Here is a 6,267-nt window from a genome sequence, read left to right on the forward strand (position 1 = left end):
CAAAGGAATATAAAACCTCACAGTTTGTGATTCCCCATATTAATAAGATGGAGCAATTCTAGACGGACATTTAGTGTCTGGGGATTAGGTAGAGGATGAGCCTCTGTGACACTCACCCCTCACACTCCCCCAGATTTTATTTTCAGCTCAGAAACCTTCTGAGCTGAATGCAGTTTACTCTTTGAGATTTCTCAGTGGGTTTCTCCTCCATGGATTTGCCCAGTTTCACTCAAACCCAGGGAAATTTTTCATGCAGAAAATATCCTTCAGCGAGAAGTTCCCAAGGTCTATTCCTCACTGCTGGAAAAAACTCCTCCTTTAACTTGGATGAGTCCTGCTGAGCTGTTCAACAGCACAAAGCACTGATCTCTCGTGGTTAGGGATTTTTGCTGCCATGGAGCTCACGTTTGCCCTGATGTTCTTCAGGTGTTTTCATGCCCACCATACTCCCAAGATACCCATCCCAAGCAGGCAAGAGCCAGCCCCAAGTCTTATATATGAAGCCCTGTTGGATTTTTCCCTCTATGTGTTACTTTATACTCCTCCAAACATCCTTTACCATTTTATCCCCAAACTCCAAGTCCTGCCATATCCTTCTGAAGTCTGTGTCACCAGTCTTCACCTCTGCTGTGCTGAATCCACAGGAATTATCAGCAGCAGTTTGTTATCTCACTGCTGTTTCCTATCTGCTGGTTGATTATTTAGCTTTGCTTGGACTTTCCCTCTTAGCTGTGTCTGACCTAAAGGTCTTTGCTTCTGGAAATTCAGGAAAGCTCATTGATGCCTTCAGCAAACACCAGTCACTTTGTGGAACCGGATTTCCCTTAACAAAGCTATTTTGGCTGCCCTCTGCTCACCACCCAAGCCCAGCCCAACCTGCAAGTCCCCAGAGCTGAAGGTGATGAAATGAAGGCAGAGGGCTGAGTCTGGGGGGGAAGGGATGCTCAGGGGGACCAGTCTGATGTTCATCCTGATCCACTCCATGCACCAGAATGTTGTATCTGCTGTTCCAGATCCACAACCTGCAGAGGAAAGCTCTGTGCTCTGGGTACCACAGGACTGTGCTGAGAGCAGGAAAGCTCCAGGGCCAAACCACTTGGTACTCGCTCTGCCCAGGGGACCTGCATCTGCCTCAGGGAGGCCAGACCTTCACCTGATGCAGATCAGCAGAAGACACTCATTTATACCCACTTAGGAGCTAGACCAGATTCAACAGAGGGTATTTCTCTCTTGGGAACAGTGTCCTGTGTCTCATCCCGACGCAGATCCTGTTTCTTTGGCTACAGGGCAGTGGAGAGCTTCCAGTTTCCACAACTGTGCTGTAATTAGGGCATTCCTCAGCCTCTCCTGGGGCCCAGCAGTGAACCCTCCACCTCCACCCTCTGTGCTGTGCTGGTCCCTCAGCATTAGCTGTGGCTCAGCTCCTCCCTCAGCTCCTCAAGCTTGTACCTGCTGTGGTGGAGCAGCAGCATCTGCCCAGGCTTCCCCACTGGATTCAATGGCCATGAAAAGGGGTTTTTCACCCTTGCTCAGCTCCCTCCCATCTCTGCAGTGGTGCCACAGCTCCCAAAGGTCCCACCAGCTTCAAAAACCATCTCTGCAGTGGTGCCACAGCTCCCAAAGGTCCCACCAGCTTCAAAAACCTCTGCTCTCCTTGTATCCCTGTGCTGGTGCTCTGCAGCACTGGGATGATCCAGGGCTCTCCTTCCTCCACTACAATTCCTTCAGCTTTTGGAGAGAGGTGTGCCATGCACTGATGGTGCAGGGATACCTCTGCTGTGAGAGGAAAGTCAGGGAGTGCCTGAAATTGGGGAGTGCTTGCTCAGAAACTGGACAAAAACTGACCATAGACTTTCCTGCAGGAAAGGAATAACCATTGTCCAAAGTGCCTCACACCCACCTCACAAAGGGCCTTTTTCTATCTATTACTTAACTTAAAAAAAAAAAAAAAGACAACTCTTGGTTCAGAAATTCCACCATGGTGCCTCACAGGTGCTAAATTATCCTTCAGGTTCCCACTCCATTCCCTGCAGATTGTCCTTCTCGGCAGATGCCACCCCTGTGATTCCCTGGATCTAACAATGACCAACAATGGACATCCCCCAAAAGTGACGTCAGTGTAAACTTTTCCAGGACAGAACCAGCCTGGCTCACTGCCAGCAGCTGCCTGTCAGACTGTGCCCCTCAGAGCACAGGGAATCACAGAATCACGGGATGGTTGGGGCTGGAAGGGACCTCTGGAGATCACCCAGTCCAACCCTCCTGCCAAAGAAGGGTCAGCTGGAGCAGGTGACACAGGAAAACACATCCAGGTGGGATTGGAATGTCTCCACAGGGGGAGACTCCACACTCTCCCTGGGCAGCTGTTCCAGGGCTCTGCCACCTTCCCTGGGAAGAAGTTCTTCCTGGTGTTGAAGTGGAACTTGTTGTGGTTTATTTTATGGCCATCACTCTTCATCCTGTCACTGGGCACCACTGAATTAGCTGCAATTCATGAAAAATCTCTGAGCAGGGAGTGAGAGGCTCAGGCCACAGCAAGGGAAGATGGACAAGACAGATGCACCCTGCTCACAGTGAGCACTGTACCCCAACCCAGCCCTGCTTCTCCCAGGGGCTGCAGCACCCCAGCCTGGGAGGCTTCAGGTGAAAATGGGGGTGAAGAAACCCATTTTTTCCCATTTCATACCATGGAGAACACACAGGACCAGCCTGTCCTTGGGGTGGAGGCTGCAGTGCCCAGGGTGACAAGATGGTTGTGCCATGGGACGAGTCCCAGGGTTGTGCCAAGACCTGCTGATTCAGCCATGGGGTTTAATCCTGCACCACAGAGGCCACAGAGGTCACAGGGGTACTGTTTAACCTCTACCACAGGGGACTGCAGCCTGGTGTCAGTCCTGGGCAGGGCAGGGTGCCACAGCCACAGTCAGAGGCCGTGGGACAAACTTTACCCCTTTCCACCTAGAGGTTGCCCATCACCACTAACCTTCCTCCCCATCCTCCCTCCACAGGTCCAGCCTCCAGCTGAGCTGCAAATACACTCAGGGAAATATTTGGGCACAGTTCAGATGTCTCTAAGCATGGCTGGTCAGCAAGAGCATTGTAGGAGAGGAAAGGACCATTTTACAACCGACCAGGAGGGATATTCTGGAAGGTCCTCATTGGACCAAGCTGCTTGCATCTCCCTCACTGCAGTTCTCCTGGCAAAACTTTTCCAGTAGAAAATCATTGGCTTGATCAATGTTTTTTTTCTACTGTCCAATTTCATTTGAAATTTGTGCAGTTCTAACTTTCCAGTGCTTTGCTTTGTGGGTTTTTGGCTGCAATGGAGTAAACTGTGGGACAGTTCCTCAGCTCAAGGAAACAGGACTGACTTCCAGTTCTACTGAAAGAAACACCATTTCATAAGTGACTCCTCCAGCATCAGTCTCTCTCCCTAAGAAAAGCCTTGTAAATCCCCTATTTGGGCAGAATTTTCAGTAAAAGGGGATTATTGTAGGGTTGCCTTCTAATTCAGTGAGAAGAAATTGAGATTACTGTCATCTGGGAGGGAAATGACCATGGGACTGCAGAGCTGGCCTGGCGTGAGGGAAGCCAGGGGCATCCAGGGATGAAAGGCTCCACCTTCCCCCTTTGCCAAGGGGAGAGCTGGGCTCCCAGCTGGCCCAAAGCCACAGAAGCAGCTCCAGAGGTGGAGAAGACTTGGCTCCCAGTCCCCTGATCCAAAACCAGGAGAGCCTCATGCTCAGAGCAGACAGTGGCATCTTCGCCCTGAGATTCAATCCCACTGAAGAGTTTTTTTTCTCCCGTGTTTTTTCCATGTTCCTAATAAACCTGAAATCCATAAACCTTTGTTTTCCCATGACAGTCAGTGTGGTTTTCCACCAGAGAGGGATGAAAATGGGACACGGTGACTGGGGAGCATCATATGTTGGAAAAGTAGGGGAACTTGGAGAGCGAAGAGTTTTGGGGTTGGGTTTTTCTCTCCCCCTCGATCCAAAACACGAGGCAGCCACACAAAGCCACCTGACACCGAGTGCATGTGGCCCTGGGACCTTGCTGAGCACACCCAGCCTGGCCCTCGAGTCACACTGGGGAGCCCTGAGGTTTTCCTCTGCAGCAGTTTCGGGTCTCTCGGTGTGCAGGATCTGACGATGAGCTGGGCACGGGCACTGGCACAGTTTGGCTGCATCAACTGGGGCCTGGTCCCACAGCACCCATCACCTGTAATGTCTTCCATCCCTCCCCACCCCAGAAACACCACCCCATTTTTTGTTGGTTTTTTTTTTCTTTAATTACCAAATTAGCATAATTGCACTAAGCTCAGAGCAACTGTTCTCAACCCTTGGTGTGCCATTTTCTGCTTATGTTCCAGGCCTGAAGAAGGATTTGTTTCCAGGAATCCTCTCTTGCATTTTCCAGCTCTACCAGTTGGTCAGGTAACAGTTATTACCTCTCCCTGCACATCTTTCTTCCTGTGCCAGGATGGCTGTGTGAGTTCCCTCTGGGGGAAGTGCACACGGCGGGATCCCAGGACGCTGCCTGGGCACGGTTCCCGCCTGGGCACTGAGCTCAGAGGGGTGAAATCACAGCCAAAAAACCTTTTGCCTCCAGTGGTGGGACAGGTTGGGCCATGGCAGGTCCTGGGATCTCACCATGAATGATATCTGATCACCTCTGAGAGAGGAGTTGCTTGGGTTGGCCGAGACACAGACTCAATTCCCAGAGCTGTGCCTGCCCAGAGCCTGTCCTAGGATGTGTGGGGTGAGGACAAGGGGTCACTGAGTCCTGGAGCCATGCCAGGCTGCAGCTGCTTAGCCAAATCAAGCTTGAATAGGAAAAAAATGGGTGGAAAAGGCTCTGTGTGCCATGCAACTGCTCCAGTCATGCAGGAGGATGTGGAGGGCCTGGAGGGTCAGGTGGAATGACAAAGATCATGCATCAGTGTTTGCTAATGGAACAAATGTGCATTTTCCAGCTGGCAGCCACCTCTGATCTACCCCTGATTTTGGGATGAGTTTTCATATGGTTTTAAATCCTCTGCGAAGGAGCTGCTGGGTGTTGTGGCAGCCTGAGTGCCAATGACCATGCTAGAAAGAAGGGTTCCCATCAGTCACCACCTACCCTCACCCTCTTTGTCCAGGGACAAAAGTGAGCAGTTCAGCTCAGCATCCCTGAACTGGCCAAAGGAGGGGATGTGATGCCCAGAGCATTCCAGCTTCCAAACCAAAACCCACCTTTCCTTGCTTGCACTGTCAGCCACGAGTGGAGAGTCCTGCAGGAGCCATCTGCATGGGGACACCCTTTTCTATCCCTAAGGAATTTAATGTTTTCCTGGGAAGATTGAGTTCCTTGGAAACCACACACTTTTTGATGCTATTTCCTTCCAGCCATCTAGAGACCTGTACTTTGCTCCCAATTTATTGCATTTTCTGCACTTTACAAGCTCACTACAAAGGGATGGGGTGTGCTGCAACACACCCACAGTGTGGTGTGGGTTTGAAACCATGGATGCTGTAATTCCTCTGGATACGTTGGGAACATGGACAAGGCACTGCCACACACACCAAAACCAGCACTCTGTGGGGCCTGAGCATCTCCTGCACTGCAACCAGCCAGAAGACCCAATATGGTGTGAATGCTCACTAATTCACCCCTCCTGCCCTGCTCTGGGGATGAGCTGACACATGTCCCAGCTGCTTTCACTCAACCAGATGCAGTCTGGGGAGCTGTGATACAGGAAATGATGGGGCTGGGGGGGGGAGCATGAGATTATTGGTCTGAAAGGTGGATTTGTCTTGTGCTCTCCTGAAACACTGCTTGAATGAAGCCTTGGAATGGGGCTGCCCCAATTCCCACAGCTCCCAGACCTGTGATGGGGCAGCTGGTGGGAGAGTTGGTGTCTTGGGGACCAAGCTCTGAAGGCTTTTCTAAAACCAGAGGAAAGGGGGGTTTTGGGGAGCCAGCAGGTAGCTCTTTCACAGCCCCCCCAGTTGGTGGTTGGCAGGTTGGGGCATTGCTGGAGCCCAGCAAGGGTGGCCCATGCACAGGACTGGGGGGCTCAGCAGGGATGGTGGGACATGAGGGAGCAGCCTGGGGGCTGGAAGAGATGAGCCCAAAGCCAGTCTGAGCCCAGCATGTGCTGCTGGCCTGGGGGCCAGCACGGGGACAGTGCAGGGGGGCAGGAAAGGACCAGGGTGTCCTCCCCACCAGGCTGTGGAGCAGCCCCTGCCCCTGGCCAGTGTCCCCAGTGATGAGCCCACGCGATGC

Source organism: Manacus vitellinus, unplaced genomic scaffold (genome assembly GCF_001715985.3).
Source record: "Manacus vitellinus isolate BGI_N305 unplaced genomic scaffold, ASM171598v3 scaffold_47_pilon, whole genome shotgun sequence".
Lineage (NCBI taxonomy): Eukaryota > Metazoa > Chordata > Aves > Passeriformes > Pipridae > Manacus > Manacus vitellinus.